General features: G+C 41.5%; 1 protein-coding gene across 2 annotated transcripts in view; it reads left to right on the forward strand.

Moving 5' to 3' along the window:
- Window positions 1-5,471: 5,471 nt before the first annotated feature.
- NCALD (neurocalcin delta) overlaps window positions 5,472-22,911 on the forward strand; it is a 279,891-nt gene continuing 262,451 nt past the window's right edge. The window contains exon 1 of one of the 2 annotated variants that reach the window (XM_045454028.1): window positions 5,472-5,524. The gene's annotated coding sequence lies outside the window, so the exon portion shown is untranslated. The remainder of the gene's footprint in view (window positions 5,525-22,911) is intronic. The other variant, XM_045454029.1, reaches the window with a different exon arrangement.

Below are 22,911 nucleotides of genomic sequence, written 5' to 3' on the forward strand. Positions count from 1 at the left end.
GCATGCAAACTACTTATAAAGGAGTGCTTGCATTTTACAACTGACAGATTGCTTTATTCTGAATGGCCCATGACAGACTTATTTTTTGTACTTAAGAGACATTTGACTTTGTCACAGTTTTGAAAATATGTTATTTTTGGTTTGTTTAGATGGTGGGTTTTCAAAAACAGTTAAATATTACAACGAGGCTTGCTGCATTTTGTTTTGTTTTGTTTTGTTTCCCCATTCAGTTTCCCATTAAATATACAAGTCTAACATCTGGCACTCTTCTTTTTAAGGACTCTGGAAAAAGAGCTGCAAGGATTAGACTTAGCACTTGACAAATCATCCAACTGTAATATTTTCATCTAAAGTTGAGTCTGAGGCTGACTGAAATGGCCATGTCAGGAACGGCACTGTGTAATGTTACAGAGGAGAGGAGCCACTTAGGAGAGTTCCTAATATGGTCGGGGCATTCTCGAGATGCATGGAATAACCCATTTGTATGGTATCATCCACGCTGGGAATGCAGCTATAACGTGTCAAGTGACAGGCTCCACAGAGCATTTCTTTTCTGTTATTTGTCAGACTACAGCCCGTTGGCTGATAATGGCGTTTCCTCTTACATTGCTTCATTTTTCAATAGCAAATCCTTGGACTCTGAACTGGAAAGTCTCTTTTCCAGCTTGAAAGTCATATATTCTTAGAGTTGGAAAGGACCTCAGTAATTCTCTTAATCCAGACCCCTGGTATTTTTGCACATGAGGAAAACGAGACACAGAGAGGTGAGGCAATTTGGCCACAGTCAATCAGATAATTATTGAACCCTCCAGCCCACCTAGACTCCCCCTTTCAAATGGGCAGAGTGGCAGCCTCCCTCCTGCTTTTAGTTTATTTGCCAGAAGTTAGTCTTTTTTCACATCATGAAGCCACTTGGAAATAACCTAACTCCTTTGAAAGAAGAAAAGATGTGTTTTTCTCAGAACACGTATTTCTGTTTTTTTCCAAATGGGTTTTCATTCTAACTCAGCGTGACTCTCCTCTATTCTGAGAGAGCTTTCACGCCACTGTGTGACATCTCTCTAATGGCTGTCTCTGCCCAGCTGGACATCTGTAGAACAGTTTCAGCAAAACCCCATGCCCTTTGGAGCATGGCATTGCCTCAAAATTCCGGAAAGGACAGATGCTAGAAACTGGACAGCACCTTTGCCTGAGTCCTTAAAACAGGTGATACCAGGAACTTCTCTAGAAGCAACCACTGATCAAAATGAGACTTTTGAAAGGATCCTTGATTTCTGAAGTTAGAAATCTCACACTTGTGTCCTAGGACTGAACACCCCTGTGACTCCCGAGGCCTGAAGCCTTCGCCGCTGCTGGAGGGCGGGCGTGCGGTGGGCAAGGTGGTACCTGGAGCCTGGCCCAGCCAGGGAAAGCAGGGGAGATTTGAAAATGAGTTGTGAGTGAGAAGAGGGAAATAACCCATGGGGTACTTAACCATTTAGTGTCTCAGCTTGTGGGGAAAGGCTGTGGGAGCCCCATGCTCAGGAACCACAATGTCTGCTCGGTCCTTTCTCTCTACACTTTCTCCTCACAAAATAATCTTCTGGTCTGGGTGTGGGGTTTGGGGGCTGGAGCAGGTGGTAAACATTGCTCTGTGCTCTGAGACTAAGTGCTGGGCTTTAGAAAGCCAAAAGCCTTTTCTCTGCTCCCGCTGGAACATCTCATCTGTGAGGTCGTGGATGCTACGGGATCCTCCTTCCGGAAAAGGGGAGGGTCTCAGGGGCTAAGACGAGGAGGAGGAACATCAATTACTAGCTCCAGACGGAATCCCACTACATTTGTAAGAGCTCAGTTAAAGGAAAACAGGGACTGCTTAGTGTGATGTTCTTAATACGAGCTGTTTCCAGGAGCAGCAAATGAGTGCTGTTGTCTGGGCTAAGCATCCTGGTCCAGGATGAAAAAATGCATCCTGGTGGATTATCCTCAAATCTTTGAAGTAAACAGAATTTTTTTCTTGCCGTTATAAAGCCTAATTCTGTACCAAAATGGTCACAGAATATTAGAATTCTATGGGAACTCAGAGATGACGTGTGCTGGGTGTTTATTCTCCGCCATCACCAAATTCTCTGTCATCTCCTTCTCAACATTGTTTTCAGCCTTGGGACACTCATCTCCAGGGATCACATCAATGGGCTTATCTGCCCTCTGGCTTCTCTTCGGATTTGGTCAATAGGAGGTACCTACTTTATCCCTTGGCAGTTTCCTTAACCCTGTCCATGCCTTGTAAATAATCCCCTTCATTAAAACGCCCATTCGAGTGTGTAATCTCTTTCCTCCTGGAACCCTGACTATGACCATTTTACAGGTGAGGAAACTGGGGCACAGAGACGCCCACTGGCTTATTTGGTGGTGTCTCTTTTTTCCTCCTTTTCTCTGCCATTGATGAGCATTCACAAATTGAGACCCCAAGACCCTGGAATACTGGACTGGGGATGAGGAAACCCCTGGCACTATAGTCTGCTCTGCTCTAATGTGATGGCACGTTTCTAAGAATTTTCCTTTAACTTAAAAGTGGTGTCCTTAAAAATGATATTTTACATGGTATATACATACCATGGAGTAGTACTCAGCCTTAAAAAAGAAGGAAATCCTGTCATTTGCAGCAACATGGATGAACCCTGAGGACATTATGTGAAGTGAAATAAGCCAGTCTTGCATGATTCTACTTCATCAGAAGTGTCTAAAGCGATCACACTCGTACAGCAGAAGCTAGAGTGATCGTTGCCAGAGGCTGGGGGAGGTGGGAAAGGGAAGTTGCTGTTCAATGGATATAAGTTTCAATCATGCAAGGTGGACAGCTTCTAGAGATCTGCCATACGACATGGTACCTATAGTTAATGGCACTGTATTATACAGCTAAAACTTTAAGCGGGCAGATCTCTTTTTTAAAAATCATACACACAGAATAAGAAGGGGAAAAAAAGTATTTTAATAGGTAAAAAGTTAGAGGTTAAAAGTAGTTAGGGAGAGGACACACCTCGGGGAGGACTCTGTCCATGAGGGCACGGCTGGGCTGGTGGAAAGTCAGGAATTGCCTTCTTCCTCCAGGGTGGAGGCAACTGTGCCAGGACCTGGCTGGTGGAGTGGGGCCAAATTTGCCCCCTGCCTTCCCAGGCCAGTGCCTTGAGCACTCATTTCCATACTTCAGTGTGTGAGAAGTCAAAATTTCTGATCATGCGTGTGTGTGTGTGTGTGTGTGTGTGTGTGTGTGTGTGTGAGAGAGAGAGAGAGAGAGAGAGAGAGAGAGAGAGAGAATTTGCATTCTTCCTTTTATTGACTTTTATTCCTTTTATTTATTTGCATTCTTGCTTTATTGACTTTCCTAAGTTCTCTGAAGAGTCTTGTTTTTAACCTCTCATGTTTCATTGCTTCTGAGTCGAGTTTTATCTTTCTCACATTTTGAGACTCTGATACCGGAATGTGTCTACAACCAAATGCATCTTTTGTTGCAATTGGTCCGGTGGTATTTGTGCTGTAGTTGCATTGCCTGGGCACGTGTGAACTTGGTAGTTCTGGTAGCAGGAGAAGACAACGGAAACCCCTCGTTGTTTCAGTCAGCGATCCATTTGATGACCATCTGAGAAAGGAATGTAAGTCCTAGGTGTTGACTGAAATCTCCTGGCATCTATTAGTAAGATCTTCTTGCCAACACCAACACTTGTGGAAAAGCATCCGAAGCTCAGAAGAAGATCCCAGATACAATACTTGAACACTTTTTTTTTTTTTTTAATTTTTTTTTTTCAACGTTTATTTATTTTTGGGACAGAGAGAGACAGAGCATGAATGGGGGAGGGGCAGAGAGAGAGGGAGACACAGAATCGGAAACAGGCTCCAGGCTCTGAGCCATCAGCCCAGAGCCTGACGCGGGGCTCGAACTCACGGACCGCGAGATCGTGACCTGGCTGAAGTCGGACGCCCAACCGACTGCGCCACCCAGGCGCCCCATACTTGAACACTTTTAAAACATGCTGCATTGCTGGGGCGCCTGGGTGGCTCAGTTGGTTAAGCGTCCGACTCTTTGATTTCTGCTTAGGGTCATAATTTCATGGTTCGTGAGTTAGAGCCCCACGTGGGTTTTGGTGCTGACAGGGCGGGGCCTCCTTGGGATTCTCTCTCTCTCTCTGCCCTTTTCCCATGTGCATGTGCATGCACTCTCTCTCTTTCTCAAAATAAATAAACTTAAAAAAAAGGAAATGCTGCGTTACTAAAGGCTTTGGTGGCATAGAGGACAATATTGTGTGGGAAAACACACTCATTGGATATTATGTCAACTGTCATTTGAAGAGTGGCTTCCGACTGAATGCCTAAACCAAAGTAAATTTGCATACCTAACCAATTTATTTCACTTACATTTTCATACTCTTCTTTTGATGGGTATAATAAAACTCAGGTCTTACATAAGTCTAATAGAGACTTTCAATAAGTATAAAATAAAAGTTCTAAATGTTAGTATTGTATCACAATTTAATTTGCAGCCAATTTTTTTCTTACTGTTCTATAAAACAGCATTGTCTGTACAATCAGTGAACCTCAACAATTGATGGTATGTGGTAGTGAACGAGGAAGTCTGTTAAATTAGCAGCATGAATCAAAAGATGAGTTAGAAAGCTCAGGAATGAGGAGGGAGTTTAGTAATTCTTTTACTCTATACATATTTATTAAGTTTTTACTGTGAGACCAGTGCTAGGCAAGGCATAAGGATATAGCTGTAAACAAAATAACTGTGATCCCTGGGCTCACAGAGAAGACGAGATATACTGAGTCAGTAGTTGCATGCATGATGTTAGAGAAAAGTGCAGGCTTCTTTGGGAGAGTAAATAGAGGGAACTTAAGATAGTCAAGGGGAGTGGATGGCCTGGCTGAAGAAGTGACACTTGAGTGGAGAATGGAAGGCCCAGTAGGAGTTAGTCATGTGGAGGTGAGTGGGGAAGGGGGAGGGAATGGGGAAGGGAGTAGGAAAGGGAGAGCCGTGTGTATAAAAGCAGGGAGGTGGCAACGAAGGAGAAGCTGAAGGAAGTCCAGTGTAGCTGGAGCACAGACAGTGGTAACAGAGATGAGAAACAAAGCTAGAGAAGTAGGTGGGCAGCAGATGATGAAGGGCCTTTAGAAGACATGGCAAGGAGGTTGGCCTTTATCCCAAGAGTAAGAGGAAGTTGTGGAAGGGGTTCCAGGAGAGGTATAGCGTGCCATGCTCAAATTGTCATTCTGGCTGCTGGGCAGAAATGGAGTGCTGTAGGTCAAGGGCAGATGAAAAGAGTATGATAGTAGTCATCCTCACTTGGCTGGGGGAAGGAAGCCGGGATGGGCAGAAGTCCAAATGGTTCAGGGGAATCCCGGAGCAAGTGGTATTTCTCATCGTCGGTTGCATTCCTCAGATATTACATCCTTAGTTCCTGGTAACCTAAGACAATAACTTTATTTGTTTTTGACAGAGTGACTTCTTCTGACTTGAGCCTACGGTGTGCTTTGAGAAATCTGCCATCAGGTAAATATAGAATAAGATTTTTCAGATTTATAAGCCATACTTTTCTCCCAAGACTCCCTAAGACCTAAATCCAACATCTTATTTGAGCCTTGCCGTAGCCTTCTGAGTCAGGTGCTGCTTTATTTTCATCTTGCACATGAGGAAATTAAGGCACAGGGAGGTTAGGCAACTGTATCAACATGCACAAAGCTGTTTATCACAGCATAAATTATAATAGCCAAATAAAGAGGAAAGAATCTAAACATGCAACAGTAGTTAAATTGTGTCAAATCAATTATGGGACATAATTTGATGGTGTTACTTTAATAATATTCTTTATCAGATTAAGAAGTTTCTCTCCTATTCCTAGTTTGTTCAAAGTGAATTATTTCACCTGCATGTTGAATTTTATTAAATGCTTTTCTAACCTACTGAGGTGATCAAATGATTTTTATCCCTTGATAAAAATCTTGTTCATAGTAGTTGACTTTAATTAATTTTAGGATGTTAAGCTAGCTTGCATTGCTAAGATAAAACCAAACTTGATCATGGTGCATTATCCTTTCTATACTCAGCGAGATGTAGTTTGCTAAATTTTAGTCCCAAGATTGGCCAAAATTTTCCTGTCTGGTATTTTCCTCTTCAGGAATGGTTTTCAAAATATTAGAATTACTGGTTCCTTGAAGGTGTGATGAAACTTAATGATGAACCAGTTTGGGCAGGTTGTTTTCTTTGTGGGAGGAATTTTTACCCTGTGTTTTAACTTCTGATTTATCTAGGTTTTCTATTTCTTCCTGAGTCAGTTTTGGTAAGTTTTGTTTGTGGCTCTATAGACACATTTCTGTTGGCTTTGTATGCAGGAGGGGAATTTCTGGGTCTTGGAGTAGGTGTATGTTCCACTTCAGCAAATACTATCAAAGAGTTTTCCAAAATGGTTGCATTAATTTAAAAATTTAACTGCCAATCAGGAGTGTGTGATAGTTCTGATTTTCTATATTTTTGCCAATACAAGGTATTTTCTGTTTTTGTTGGATTGTTTTTTTAATTTAAGCTCTGCTGGTAGGTGTATAATATCAAGTTGTAGTTTTAACTTGCATTTCCCTGTCGACTAATGAAGTTGGGTACATTTTCATATATTAATTGACCATTTATATATCTTGTTTATGAAAATCCTTTTCAAATCTTAAAAAACTTGAGGTGCTTATTCAAGTCTTTTGGAAATAAAATTGGGTTGTCTTAGTGAATTGTCTTTCTTATTGAATTGTAGACATTTTTAATAATAAGTATTCTGGATTTGAGCCTTTGCCAGGTTATATATATTGTAAATATCTCCTCTTTTTCCTGTGGTTTATCTTCCAGTTTTTAATGAGCAGAAATTCCTTTAAAATGATGTAAATTATTCATTTTTTTTCTTTCGTGGTTGACACTCCTGTTCTATTTAAGAAATTTTGGTGTTATTCCAAGATCAGAAAGATGTTTTCTGTTTTCTTCTGAAAGCTGTATGATTTTATTTTTACATTTTGATCTCTAATACATCTGAAATTGATTGTATTGTGTATGATGCGAAGTAAAGGGTCAAGATTAATTTTTTCTATGTGGATACACCCTTGACCAAGCACATTCCTTTTGCTGTAGTACTATTTTTTTTAAGTTGAGAAGCTTTTTTTTTTAAAATGAATATTTATTTATGATATAGTTGTCAAGTAAGCTGTCTGTAGTACTATCTATCTGTTTATTTATTTTGGTTAGGCTTACTGAGGTGTAAGTAATACACAGTAAAATTCACTCTCTTGAAATTTATGGTTTAATAAATTTCAACAACTGTATACAATCATGTAACCATGACCATGGTCACAATGCAGAGTATATCCAACATCTGAAAGAGGGTTCCTTTGGACTCTCCTTACGTGCAGCCCTTGACAACTGCTGATCTGATTTCTGTTCCAGGGTTTTTCTTTTCTCATAATATGTAAATCAAGTTGCCCAATATGTAAACTTTCATTTCAGGCTTCTTTCATTTAGCATAAAGTCTTTGAGATTCCTGCCTGTTTTTCCCGTATCAGTAGTTTGTTCTTTTTTATTACTGAGTAGAATTCCATCGTGTGGATGTACCACAATGTGTTTATCCATTCACCAGTTGATGAGCGCTTGGGTTATCGATAGTTTTTGGCTATATTAGCAAAGCTATTGTAGTCACTGATTAATGGGTCTTTGTACAGATTTATATTTTCATTTTTCTTGGGTAAATTACTACAAGTAGGATTATTGGATCACGTGGTAAGTATAGCAACTGTATGCTTAACGTTATTTAAGAAAAATCCCTCTAGCTGTTTCAAAAGTGACTGTGCCATTTTGCATTCCAGTCGGCAATATAGGAAAGTTTTAGTTACTCCACAGCCTATCAGCACTTAGTATCAGTCTTTGTAATTTTAGCAATTTGAGTTCGTATATAGTGGTACCTTCTTGAAGCTTTAATTCTCACTTCCTTAGTGATTCCTAATGTTGAGCACCTTTTCAAGTGTTTCTTTGGCGTCTGTATATCTTTGGTGAAATGTCTGTTCAAATCATTCCCCCATTTTTAAACTCCCATTACCTATCTTTCTGTTATTGATGTATAATCGAATATATTGGGGATACAAGCTTTTTATCAAACCTGTGCTTTAGAAGATCAGAAGTTTTTAATTTTCATGAAGTTCAACTTAATCAAATTTTTTTCTCTTATGGGTGTCAGGATTCTAAAACCAAGAATACAAATATGTTCTTGTTTTTTTTTTTTTCTAGAAATTACATAGTTTTAAGCTTTACATTTAGTTATATAACACATTTTGAGGTAATTTTTGTATCTGGTGTGAGGTAAAAGTCAAGGTTTACTTTTTTATATGGACATCTAAATTTCCAGCACTTTTTTTGTGTTAAAAAAGCTATCCTTTTTCTTTTTTAATTACCTTGGCACTTTTTTCTCTCTCCTCCTCCTCTGGTACTCTAAATACATGCATATCAGACTATTTAATATTGTTCTACACTTCTTGGATACTTAAAAAAAAATTCTCCTTTCTCCTTGGATAATTTCTTTTGACCAGTCTTTAAGTTTACGGATCCTTTTCTTTAAATGTATCCTATCTCCTCATCAGCCTATCAAAGGAAACCTTTACTTCTGATATACATTTTTATTTCTAGAATTTGTTTCCTACAGTTTCCATGATGTTTTCCATCTTTTCCTGCATTTTATTCTTCTTTTAATGAGCACCTTTTACATATTAATCATAGCTATTTTAAAATCTCAGTCTGAGTGTTCCAATATGTGAGTCATAGCTGTCTAGTTCTGTAAGTTGCTTTATCCTGACAGTGGGTTGTTTTTCCTTAGTTTTTAAAATATGTCATAATTTTGGTTTCATGTTGGACACTTTTTCTTTTGTGAGGTCATCGATGTGAGGGTTCGAGTAATCTTGTTAGCAGATGACAGGAACCGTTGTTGATACGGAGTTTGGGGGGGTTTGGGCTCCTGGTGGCTGTAGTTACCTTCAGCCCGCCAGACTCCAGCGTTGTCCAGCGGTGGACCGTAGTCACCTTATGCTTAGTTGGCCTGGTGTGCCAGAGGGTTTTCCCACTGTCTAAACCCCGTCCTTAGCCTTCGGCAGACGTGCCACACCTGTTCCGCTGAGGGGATCTCTCTCCACGTTGGTGCTCATTTTGCTCGGTGCTCGGTGTAATGTGGTGGCTTTGGTGGTGAGGTCGTCAGCTTTCCTGGTCCAGCCTCAGTCTTGGGCGGGCCTTGTGTGTCCACACCTTGGGACCTGGGCTTTGTCCTGGTTCCTTGCTCCTCCTCACAGCAGCCGATCTCTGCCTTGTGTCTGTGGGTGTCTTGGTGGGAGAGAGCATCCTGCCCCTCGCTGAGTGGCAGCAGATTTCTTCTTTGTGTCAGCACTGGATTCTGGGCCTGAGTCTGTTGTCCTTCCATCAGGGGTAGATAGCTTTTGCTTCTGCCCTTCTCAAGAATCCATGGATCTTTTTGCTTGGATCTTGGGAGTGGGAAGGTTTTCTGCTCCCCTCCCAGTGGTTGAAAGCTCTTGCTTAACGTGGAACAAAGTTGTGGGAAGAGGATGGGTTTCTTGCCTGTGCCCAAATAAAGAATCACTCTTCAGTCTCAGACCCTCCCCTTAATCCTTCTCGTGAGTACCCACCGGAAGCCGATGGGAAAAGAAGCTTGAGAGAGGCTCCCAGGGATTCCATGCTGGCACATACTTGCCCTTTAGGATTCATTAACATTTCAGCTGTTTTTTTCTTCCCTGCTTTTATGATGGCTCTTTCCTCCTAGAGCACTCTGTCAAAGGTGACAGTTTGTGTGTCCCATCTCTCCTTGGAGGTCCATGTCATTCTCTAAATTAGTCCACCTGGTTGCCTTGTAATCTTAGCTGTCTGACCGGCTCGATACAAGTTGTGATTTTGTGGAATTATGCAGCTTTTTCTCATTGTTAGGAAGTGATATTTTCTGTGGCGTTCTTGTCTTCAGTGGATGCAGAACTGTGTTGCAGCTTTTTAAAGCCACTGTCGGGGCGCCTGGGTGGTGCAGTTGGTTAAGCGTCGGACGTCAGCCAGGTCACTATCTCGCGGTCCGTGAGTTCGAGCCCCGCATCAGGCTCTGGGCTGATGGCTCGGAGCCTGGAGCCTGTTTCCGATTCTGTGTCTCCCTCTCTCTCTGCCCCTCCCCCGTTCATGCTCTGTCTCTCTCTGTCCCAAAAATAAATAAACGTTGAAAAAAAAAAAAAAAGCCACTGTCAATAAAGGAAAATTTCGGTTGTAAATAAAAATGCCAGCTAGAAATGGACGAAGGCTGAGATAAAGGAAGGCAGTCAAACCACAATTCAAAACTTAATGGGAGCACTGAGAGGATTTAAATTTTCTTCTTCTCTTGGGTTGGCTCTACTTGGCCTTCTTTTTTCTTTCTCAGGAAATAACTGCGTATAGGGATGGGAATCACACAATAGAATAGCTTGATTCTGTGGGCCGAGGTGAGGGAAGGAGCAAGATCGCCTTTCCCTTCTCTAGTTGCCTTCATGAGAAAAGAGGAGAAAGGGAAGCAAGTTAAAAGAAGACAAGAAAGGGACAGCCAGCAGGCATTCTGGAGGTTTGCAGCTTCTCAGAAAAGGGGTAGAGTGCAGTATCTTGAAGAATGCCAGATGTCCATGGTGCCAAGCAGTGCAGTATCATAATTCCAGACGATTCCAGACAAATCTTGATTCCCCAGCCATCTCAGGAACAGTCACATTGACTTGCAGCTTGGATATGTTTAACCCTCTACATCCTTGCTACTGCACAGGTGGCCCGGGGACCAGCAACGTCAGCATCACCTGAGCCCTTGTTAGCAGAATGCAGGTCCCATTCAGACCTGATGAATCAGAACCTGCATTTTAACAAGATAGCAAGATCCGGAGGGATTCTTATGCACTCGGATCTTTGAGAAGTGGTGTTTTACATAATCACTGTTTCTTTTCCTTTTTAGCCAACTGTGTTTTTAATAATGAGATTAAAATCCTTCAAAGTCAAAATATTGTGAAGGTAATCCAGTTTAGGAATAAATCGGGACATAGTGCACAGAATTAAGGCATTTAAATGCATTGTCTAGTTAAATTATTGGATTTCATTGAACAATAATGATTGATATGCATACTTAATGCCTTTATTTTCAAATTCTTTTTTGAGCTTTGGTCCCTAGCGCTCAAAACCCTTGACTGTCTGTCTGGTAGCAGGGATTTTCTGTTGCTTCCTCTTATAAAGAAAGGTATTTCTTAGACCTATGAAGCCTGCCTCAAGGGGGCAGTTTGGCCTTCCTCTCCACCTTGGTTTCAGTTCCTACATGAAGCTACTATTGGGGCTTCAAAGCCAAGGTCTAGCCAAGGACCCATCCCTCTGTGGAGACCCGTGCCAAGAGCCCTCAGCTTTTGAATCTTCCCAACTTTGAGTACCTTGTGATGCAGTGATGAGAATGTGCTGCCAGAATTCTAGTTTTCTTCATTTTTCCCCGTCTTTCGATAAAAGTTAATTTTACATTCATCCCAATTCTCAAGTTGTCCTCTTTCCTTTGATACCATAAAAAAGCCAGCCACAATCACTGGATTATCATAGTGCCTGCCTTCCCTTCGTCTTTCCTTTTGCTTTTGTACCCAGGTATTTGCAGGCCTACCTTTCCTTCCCCTTAGTGAGAGACATGAAGTCAAAGAGTCCTGGCAATATTATTAAATTGTTTTCACATATCTTTTTCAACTTGGGACCATCATGTATGTGTTTGTTCTCAGCAAGTAGATAGAGAAGCCCTCCAGAAAAGCCCAAGGTCATGCCTCCCAGCTGAGCCAACCCAGACAAAGAGTTATCTCAGTTGCCTGAGGCCAGTGAATTTTGCTTTAATGTCAGTGGTCACTCTTAGCTGCAAGGGAGTCTGGGAAATGTATCTTTGAGTTGGACGTGTTGCTGCTGCAAAAGAAATCAAGGCTGGGTTTGCTATGGGCGAAGAACTAAATGCAGACTTCAGACAGGGAGGAAGACATCAGTTTTATTCCCAGTGATGCTGGATGGAGAATGAGCTTAAATTATGGCCAGGGTCAGCTATAATCAGGTCTCCTATTATTCTGTTGCTAAAATACACTTTCATGGGAAAGTGTGAGGCCAGAAGTAGAAGGGAGGGTGCCCAGACCTCCAAGTCCCTTTCCTTACTTGGCCCCAGCAACTTGAGCAACTTGAGAAGGGATGCAGCAAAGGGTAGAAATTACTTTCCAGTAGTTTTAAGAAGACAAACAGTTTTATGTGCCCAGGCAGAGGTGCGGGGGAGGAGACAGTGGTGCTCCTCTTAATAATTGTATATACATATATGTCTGTCACATACACACACACACACACACACACACACACACAAAAAAATCTTTAAAAAATTTTTTTCTTAATGTTTATTTATTTTTGAGAGAGAGAGAGAGCACACGTGCATGCAGGGGAGGGGCAGGGAGAGAGGGAGACACAGAATGTGAAGCAGGCTCCAGGCTCTGAACAGAGCCTGACGCGGGTCTGGAACTCATGAACTGTGAGATCATGACCTGAACTGAAGTCGGATGGTTAACCGACTGAGCCACCCAGGCGCCCCTCCCACCCCCCTACCCCCGCCCCCCGGCAACCTTATTATGTATTATTACATGGTGTGACACAGTTGTGTTATATTTGCTTCTTTATATACTTTTCTCAACTCCTCCTGTTAATGACCTTGTAGTATAGACAGAAATCGGCTATGGGAGTTGAGAAGGGAGAGAGCTCACGTGCCCTGGAGGTGTGAATTCCTCACAAGGGAGATGCAGACAGGCTGCTTATACATTGTCAAGAGTGGGTAGCATCGTTCCAGGTAGAGAAGGGTCATTCGTGGCAAATGCAGCATGGGCTGTAGCCAGCAGACTTCCAGCTACTTTGGAAGGTCACTGTAGGATTCTTCATAGGGTCTCCCTCCATTGCCACACAGCAACCCACCAACCAACAAGCTGCTGCCGCTCCTCTCACCCGTCGACCCTCTCCGCGGCCTTGTCATCCTGGACTCTTGCTGTCATGCTGATTTGGAAAGCCACAGCTACAAGCCCTGCTCCCTGCACAAGGCTCAGCTCAAGCTTGTGAGCTGACAGCTAATTGTCGCTGCTGATTGCTTTGCTGACAGTGCTTTGTGGCTATTTTGGTTTTTCTCGAGCATTCCTTAATTAGAGGAAATGACATCTTGGGCTGTCCAATCAGCCTCTTGTTAGATATTATTACATTTGTAGGAGAATCAGGCAACATTTGGGTTTGTTCCTGCCAAGCTGGAATGAGGGTCATGGCCTGTGTTGCAGTTGGCTTGGCAAAGCAGTGACCCCCACCCGGTCCTGAGACAGGTTCGCCACTGGTGTGAGGGAAGAACATTTTACATTTGCAGTGTGGACTCAGAGTACTCAAGACTCCGTGGGACCCCCCTGTTCAGGCTCAGCAATGTTACGCTGAAACTTTATGCCTCATAGTGGCTGTTGGCCTGATAGGATGCTGACTCTCTCCTCTCTGTGATGAGTTATTTCAGGATTCCTTTGATATTTACCTTTCTGGCTAACATGGGAAGATGCTTTCATTTTCCCCTGGAGGTATACAGATAAGACCCAAGGATGGCTGCTATTTGGTGAAGTTTTAGAGGTGCTTTGCCATGTAGTATAGTAAGTGAGATCTTACTACATTGCTTTAATTAACAGGAAGAAAAAGCTTACGTTAGAAACTATTCTGAATTATAAAATATGTTTGAAGAGCTTTACAACTTTTCACAGAATAACTGAGATCCACAGAATAACTTTTACCAGCTGTTTTTTAAGTATCAGTGCCTTCTAAAGCTACTTTACTGAATGTTTTATTTTGGAATAGCTGTGTTTATTTTCACATAAACCATGTGTGAAAGTTTAAAAAAATCAGTTTATCTGTCTAGTGAGTATGGACCTTTTCTTGTCCTCAGTCTTTCTGGTTTTGGTATTAACTCCTTTGCAACAAGGATAATTAAGCCTGCTAGGATGCCCTTAGGCTTAACGAAACAGCACAAGACACAGTTCCTGTCCTCAAAGAATTTATGTTCTAATTGGGGGATTAACATTTTCCGGTGGCCCTTTCTGCATGGCTTCTTCAAAGTATCTATGTGATTATGTGTTTTTTCTCCAGCAGTGTTAAGTGTTGGAGCAGAGAACACAGAATACAGGTTGGATCCAGGGTTAAAAAGAGAAGACACGTATACCGAGGTTCTATGAAGAGACCACGAACATCTCAGATTGTGGGCAGAAGGGAAGGAGACCAAGGGGTGTGTGGGGGTGGGGATCGGTGGGGAGGATCCCGGAGACAGAGGAAGTGATTAATGGATAGGGTGGGTGGGCGGATGCCAAGACGAAGGACTCTGTGAGGTCAACGAAGAAATGGAGAGTGTTAAGGGGCAAGAGAGATAGAACAAAATGCTACCTATTTCCTGCAAGTCTGTCTTATCTACTCAATCAAAGGGTAAAAAGGGGCCAGGCCTGGCATTTCTTTTGTGTCTCTTTTAGCTCTTGGTTCACTGTGATGCTCTAGCATGTACTTCCTAAATATTTCCTGAAAAAGTTCAGCTCACTCACAGGCTTTGTGAAGCTCATTTGGGTCAGTGACCGAATTTCTTTCACACATAAGGAAAATGACTGAGGTGCTCCTTTGTTCCTGTCTATGGTGAGCCCCAAAGTGATTCCTGGTATAATCTGACACTGGTGTGAACATGCACACATATGCTACGGTGAAAGAAAGTCTCTGTCATCTGACATTAGCTCATTACTGTTGGGTGAAGGGAAAATGTTATCTCTAGGGAGACAGTCTAGGTACTGTGGGACTTCACAGAGTCCCACATGCCAGATGTGATTTTGCCTTACTGGGAAAGCCAAAAAATGCCGTTTCTTTTGATAGGCCAATAGTTTTCCTTTTCCTTTTCATAATTTTTCAGGCTAATTGCATTTGAAGCCCCAGAGAACAACGTAAACTTCTTTCTGACCCTCTTACTGTTCCCCTGCTCAACATTCAGCTTTTTCTTGGGTCTATACTTAGCTGAAGTGCTCTTCATGAAAGACTTTCACAACTGAAGTTACAGTAAAAACTGGAGAATAAAATTTTAATCTGGAATAAAAGCTAAAACTTTACAATATAATTCCTATACATTCTTGTATATTTCAAAAAGTTTTTTTGAGTTTATTTATTTATTTTGAGAGAGAGAGAGAGCACAGCAGGGGAGGGTCCGAGAGAAGGAGAGACAGAATCCCAAGCAGCCTCTGCTCCAAGCAAGCCCCTTGCGGGGCTTGAACTCACAAACCTTGAGATCGTGACCTGAGCTGAGATCAAGAGTTGGAGGCTTAACCGACTGAGCCACCCAGGTACCCCAACATTCTTGAATATTTTATAGTTAACTTGCTGCTCACTGGGCACCACACCCACTGTGAGTTCTTTTCAATGGTGTCTTATATTCACTTGGTTACCTGAGTGCTGGTTCAGTGCTAGGGCTCAGTAGAGGCTCCCAGCTGTACGTGCACCTGGAGTGAATGTGTCGTATGTCCAGTTCAAACATACCAGCAGCGTCGCTAATGGATATTTTCGTAGGTAGCATTTTAAGGTTTCTTAACCTGCACCCCAGACACCACAGACTTGATCAGAATCATGCGGTTACCATGGTATCCGGAGAGCCCTTAGAAGCTCATCGACTTTTCCAGGCAGAGAAAAAGATGGTAAACTGCTCCAATAGAACATTTTCTACCTTAGAAGCTGAGAATAGACACTATATTTATCTGCAACAGCAAATCTGATTTTTGAAACTTCTCTCAAGCATAATCTTTTATAAGATATCTGCTGAAAACTGCTTGCAGGTTTATGTGCTAGCACTGACTTTAACAGATTTTCTTTTATCGCTGATCTGGAAGCTTCTTTTTGAATAAAATAGAAATGGGAATGGCTCTTGCTAAGAAATCCCTTTCAATTTTAGAGAAGAGTCTAGGTAACTGAGCCCTCCTATTCAGGGAGAGTGAAATAAAAATGGGTCTACCGTGAATAAAATGGCAGGCCTGCTTTCCGCATAGGAGACTTCTCCCCTCTGATACGGTTCTTTGATGTTAATCTAATTCTCACTAATTGCTAACTCCACAGCAACAGAGTTTAGATCTTTGGAAGGATTGCTTTTTATAAAATCGTATTTTCTGAAATTTTTGCTTAGTGGAAAAAGCCCCTGAACCACTGTCTTTTTGCCTTAGAGTTAGTGGACAGGGACTGTTTAAATCATTAATTTCTATTGCTTGACACTTTTATAACACTTTGCAATGTTCAGAGAATGTTTATATCCTTTGTTATTCGAGGTGGGTAACAACCCCTACAAAGCAGAGAGAAATTTTTTTTCTTCCCATTTTTTGTTTGTTTTGTTTTGTTTTGTTTTGTTTTGTTTTGTTTTGAGTGAAGGGGTTGAGAGAAAGATTATACCTCCTTTAAAATCAGTTCTTATGAGGAGATAGACCTGGAACCAGAGTCTACTCTTCTCATCTTCATGCAGATTGCAGTTGCTCTGTCATGATGGGCAAAGTGTGAGGATAGTAGGGAGAACCTTGAGCCTATTTGGCACTTACCTGTTTAATCATAGGTCTCCCTGATTTGACTTTACGCTCCCTGAAGGTAGGAATTATTTTATTATTGTTAGACTTCCAGTGCCTAGAATAGTCCTGGCACATAGTAATTGCCCAGCTAACATTTTTGTTAATAAACAAGTAATAACAATGCCATCATTTTCACCTCCACCTTCCCTTCCTTACACAATTCCAGTGGCACAGAAAATGTTGAATATAAGAATTACAGGCGACCTAAAAGACACAGTGATGTGGATGTAGTGGGGAAGTGCAGGTTGTCAACCCAGCAAAGCAATGGGTGAAGAATACTGAACTGAGCTATAGAAAAACACAGAAGATGCTGAAAATATGGGTCCTGCCTTCAGGAAGTTAAAGCAAGTTTGGAGAAACCCATCCTGGACAAGATGGAGGAAACCACTGGCAGTCTGGTTGGTTGGCCCCGCCCCCTTGGAAACTCGGTTGGGGGAAATAAAAAGGACACACGTTGCAAAAAACCTTGATCTCAGAGGGAGGAGGAAGTGGAAGAACTCCACTGTCACTTTCTTTGTTTGGTTCTATAATTACCTGTACCTTTTCAAGGGTTTTTATGCAAGAAACTAAATACAGAGACTGGTCGAGGGATGAATCATTCTAATTAACTGGGAATAGAAGGCGAACTTTGACAAAGCTTCAATTGGCTCTTTTCTTTAAATAGTCGAGTAATTATGCTGTAATTTGGCATCGGTAAACAAGTCTTTCCATCCTTATCTCAACCGGAACTAACAGTTTGCAAGTCCCGAAGGGGTGAGGCTCTTTTAAGATTTGGTCTTCAAACCACCTGCTTCAGTCCCTCTGCTGAAATTCTGATTCAGGGGTCTGATACAGGGTCTGGGAGTCTGCTTTTTTTTTTTTTTTTCTTTTTAATAAACATGTTATTTTTGAATAATTTTACATTCATAGAAAAGTTACAAAGATAGTACAGAAATTTTCTATATTTCCTTCATCTGTCTTCCCTTAGTGTTAACCTTCTTACATAGAACCAGAATATAGTTGTCGAAATTAACAAATTACTATCAGTGCGATAATACTAAGCTACAGACTTTATTCCAATTTCACCAGGTTTTGCACTAATGTCCTTTTTCCTGTTCAGTCTAGGAGGACCTCCCCTTGCCTGAGGGAACCTGGTGGTTTTCATTTCAAGTCCTACTCCTATCAGTTAGGAATCCAGCAGGAAACAAAAGGCACACTCGGAAGGAGTCTGAGGAGAATTGAGCAGAAGTACTATCTACAGACACAGAGTGAAAGGAACATATAAGGGATTGTAAGGCAACCAGGAACTCTTAGTAATGAAAAGTTTTTACTTTCTTTGGGACACGGGCAAGAGGAGCAGGGGCCACCCAGGTGGAGCAGTGGTCAGGGATGTGTAGTTGGAGAGCCAGTCACTTCTGGAACCGTGAACTCCAACGTGCAGAGGACGTGGAGGAAGCCTGACCTGGGTCTTAATCACCTCTACCCTGGTCTTCTGCTGGTGCCTCCCATTAGCAGAACTCTACAAGGAGCCCGAGGGCAGGGGACAGGTGACTTAGTTCCTGGGCACAGAGGAGGGAGGATGGGTGGAGAATGGTCTGGAGAATAGATTTAGAGAAAGCTTGAGGTGGGAAGAACCAGCACTCTGTAAAGTAAAATGCAGGAGAATCTGATTAGTTCATTGTGCCTTAGTTAAACACATGTGCTTTGCTTATTAATTCATAGCTACTATGTCATTAGGGACCAATAGCTTAATAAAAAAAAAAAAGAGGATCCAATAAAAACATTACATTTAGCCTTGGAAACTGTACAGTTTAGCAGCATGTTGCAAATTCAGCAAATAACCTTTTGGTGGTAGCCTCCAGCTAAATAAATAAATATCCAGACTGGAGAAAAAGAAGTACCATCTGAAATATAGTCTTAGAAGTGATAATGAATTTTAAGTGTCAAATACCATCTTGTACAATTTGGATAAAACAGTGCTTTGAGAAAAATTTTTTTTTTCTATTCTGTTACTTGGCCCTAGTTTTTGAAAGGCATTATCATCACCCTTTCTACAGTATAGTGAATTCACTCTTCAACTGAATTCTGGGCACCCAAGAAAAAGATTCAGACAATGTTGTTGTTGTTTTTTCCTAATTGCAAAAGAATAGGAGTGGATACAAATCTCATCTTTTTCAAGCATCCATATGACTTATGGAGAATCTCTAGTCTTTAGAACTGGCTTTCCTAGAATTTATCCAATGGGAGAATATTGATAGTGGGGATAAAAGAGTTATATTTTCCCCCCTCATTTCAAAAAAAGGAGTAGAAGTTAGAAAGGAAGAATATCAGCTGTGTTTTGCCATTTTTGACATTACGTTTGACATTAAATATCTTGTTTGCCCAAACAGAAAGGGTGATGGAGGTTTGTTTTGCTCATGCATGTTTTTCATAGATATTGGTCTCCTTTTATGTTTGCTTACCATCCTCAGCCAGGACACAAGCACTTCTATATTTATTTTGCACAGTGGTTGCATGGGGATCTTGGCAGGAAACAGAATTTAACTCAGAGGGTTTGAATGAAGAGAGTTTAATGACGGGGCTGTTGCAGACCTGCGGGCAATGTGACGGGAACAAACAAGGGGTGGTTCAGCACCCAAGAACTAAGAACCAAGAACAGCAACCAAGAACAGCAAAGGGGAAGCCATTGCCCAGGCTGAAAGGACGGGAGGAACAGATAGTGGAGTCCAGGGAAGATTGTAATCATGGAGGGAGGGCTCCTTGATGGAAGGCATAGCTGTGAAGGGACAGAACTCTTGTGCGACACTGCAGTAAAACAGGGAGAGAGTAGGGAAAACAGCACACTGCTCTCCTCCCACCTTCCCATTTTTGGCTGGTGCCCCCCCATTAGTCAAGCCCAACAGGAAGCCAGAGGACCAGGCAGTATGGATGATCATCCTCGGGGTGGGAGAGGTGGAGTACGGTTGGGGATGTTGTAGAGAAGGGGTTGGGAATTACTAGCAAAACGGTCTGTTGCTGTTGAGCCCCCAAAATGATTACCTGTGACATTGGGTTTGGAGAATATGCAAAGCAGATGTACTAAATTAATGAGCAAATTAATTTTCTATAGAGCCAGTCTTAGTACTTTAAAAACTTACTATTCCCCTAGGCTGTTCTGAAGTTTTAGTGCATAAAGACCCTGTTTTCTCAAGTTTTCTTAGCCTCACTGTGTAGTGAGGAATATGTTGACGTCATGAGAAACATGATGATCTTTCTTCTGAGTATCATCAGAAGGTCAGTAGTAGCCTAACCCTATGGCACAGTGCTGGTGTCATTCATCTGACTTCATTTCGTCATGTAGACGTTTCATCATCTCACATCATCACAAGAAGAAGGGGGAGTACAGTACAGTAAGATATTTTGAGAGAGACCACATTCACATAACTTTTATTGCAGTGTATTATTATAATTGTTCTATTTTATTATTAGTTATAATTGTTAATCTGTTACTGTGCCTACTTTATAAATTAAATTCATCATAGATATGTCTGTATAGGAAGAAACATGGTATATGTATGGTTTAATATGATCTGTGGTTTCAGGCATCCACTTAGGGTCTTGGAACATAGTCCCAACAGATAAGGGGGGACTACTATGGGTTCTTACTGTTTTAATGGGCTGTTTCTTTTGGAGCTAAGTGTAATTACTAAATAATCATTTGCAGTTGTTCATTGGTTATTTGTGCATGGATTATTTAATGGAAATAGACCTAGATACCCAAATGGTAGGAAGGCTCATTTTTGGGAAAAAATGTTCACTCTAGCCCATACCCCCACTTGGAGATTATTTGAAAATAAAAACAAAGTAACAAAACCATCTTAAAGGCTTCTGGCAACTTTAACCAAACCTGGCCCCGGGATGGTTTAAGAATTTTTTTTAGGAGGCTCAGAGAAATAGAGCTGAAAATAGACTGGGTGCAGCAATTTCAGTAAAGGGACCTGAAAATGTGTTTTCTTTAGCTGAGGGTTTTAAGTGAGTGACAAATCAGCAGTGCCCAGAAAATTGTATTATTGGGAAAAGAAATTCATATTTGATTTTCCGTTTCCTTGTGGACTATCTCTCTTTAATACTTTATATCAAATCTTTAAAATGTAATGCAGTGACAGCTTATCAGTCTCCTATTTTCTGTGGTATTTTTGTTCTATTTAACTCCCCTTTTTCTTTCCACATTTGTGATGGATTATTGGGCAGGGCTACCTGCATCTAAAAGGTTCCAGGAAAAAATAAAATCGTGTTCTTGGAAAATATTATTTACTTATATATGTTAATTAGTTTACAGTATCATTCTTAACTGTGTTTCCTTTTTCCTTAGCTTGGAAAAATGTCTGGCCTGGCTTTGTCTTTGGCCACAGTGGCTGATGCCTTTATATCATGAAAATGTTAAGTAAAAAGGTTAAAAAAAAAAAAAAAAGGTCTTAAGTTATTCATTCCAGTGGTGGATTGGCTTAAAGCTCAAGGGTCTTTCTTTTTTTTTTTTTAAGTTTATTTATTTATTTAGAGAGAGAAACAGAGAAGAGACAGAGACACACACACACACACACAGAGAGAGAGAGAGAGACCAGGGGAGGGACAGAGAGAATCCCAAGCAGACTCCATGCGATCTTACGGACCATGAGATCATGACTGAGCAAAATCAGGAGTTGGACACTTAACCAACTGAGCCACCCAGGCACCTCTAAATAAAGTTCAAGGGTCTTTTGTAGCTTAAATGAGTTTGATTGCAATTTTGAGCAAAGCTAAAGAAAAAAATCTGTCAATCATGCCTTATGAAGGGAATGTCATCACTTTGAGTAGCTAGAATCAATAAGCTGCTGACAGTTACTCTAAGTGGATACGAAGACCCAATTTGCCCTTATTGATCTGACCTGTGCAAGGTGTTAGAGCAGGTAGGTGGTGGTTAGTGCAAGGCCACGCTACTTGCTTTAACCTAAGAACCTGAACCCAGGGTAACGGGCATTAGTGCTGATGTAAATATCACTTCTAGCCTTGCAGCTATTTCAGTCTGTGTCAGGATCTTTTCCCATGATCCTGTGGTGGTAAACACTGATGCATCTTTAACTCTGGTGCCTTCCATGCTCCCTCAAAATCTGTTAGTCACCATGGTGCTAGCTTTGCAAGAGAGATTCATTTCCTTTCTACTGTTATCTCAATAGGCAAGGACCTTCCTAATGGCCTGGTTATTGAGATAACCTCTTGCAAGGCCGCCAGCTCCTAGTATTAACGTGCTCCTAGAAAGGAAGCTTCCTAGACCATCATATTTATCAAGATCTGCCTCTGCTCAGAAACTCTCGTCCAGTTATCACCTACAGAGTAAAATCCTTGTCAGTAACGTATGCATAAATTTCTGTGAGCAGCTGCTGTGGGCAAGCTCTCTGTCTGGTGCTGTGGGAGCACAGACCCTGTCCACTTGCCTGTTCACCTTGTGTCTTCAGTTGGTTTATCATTTCCTATCAAGCAGGAATTATGTTTGATGTGTATTAAGTGCATAGCAGCGAGACTGGCTTCTCATCAGCGTTCCTGATTACATATTTTTAGTTGAGGATGGTTCTTTAAGATATGCAGCTTAGAAAATTATGTACATAGGCCCCTCAAGACTGTTTTATGTGGCGCCTAATATTTTTGAAACTGTTTACAATTATCTGCTGAACTCTTAAGCTATGAAAGCAGGAGTCTCATTACTCCATTCTTTTGTTGAAGACACAATTTACTGAATGCCTGCTTAGTACCAGGTTCTGTGCCAAGCCCTTGGCATGTGAGATGTGTTAGAATCCACCAAAGACGACCAGGGACACACCGTAGTCAGACAAACTTAGGTTTATTGGCCTGCGGCAGCAAGGGAGAACACACACCATGGAGGGTTGTGGGGCATTTCAACAAAGTGGAGATGGAAATTAGGGAGGAATATCTAAAGAGTTTGTAAAGCTGGAGTTAGTCATGGATGGTCTTGGCTAGAGATTGGTCAGAATTTATAAACTCTGAAGTTGCTGGAACAGTCAGTGGACCGTTAAAAAGTCTTTGTCTGTAGGACATAAGACTGGCATTATTCTTAGACTAGTCTGTTTGTGGCCTTGTTTAGAACACCGTGGGTCTGAAAGAGTGAGTGTTAAAGAGGCTGAACTTAGTTTGTCTTGCATGTCATGGTTTGGTACAGTTTTTCTATTTTTGTGAGTCACAGTACAATTTTGTAAGTTGTGGTTTCTGTTTCAATTTTCA

The sequence above is a fragment of the Leopardus geoffroyi genome, chromosome C3, assembly GCF_018350155.1.
Source record: "Leopardus geoffroyi isolate Oge1 chromosome C3, O.geoffroyi_Oge1_pat1.0, whole genome shotgun sequence".
NCBI classification, from domain to species: Eukaryota; Metazoa; Chordata; class Mammalia; order Carnivora; family Felidae; genus Leopardus; species Leopardus geoffroyi.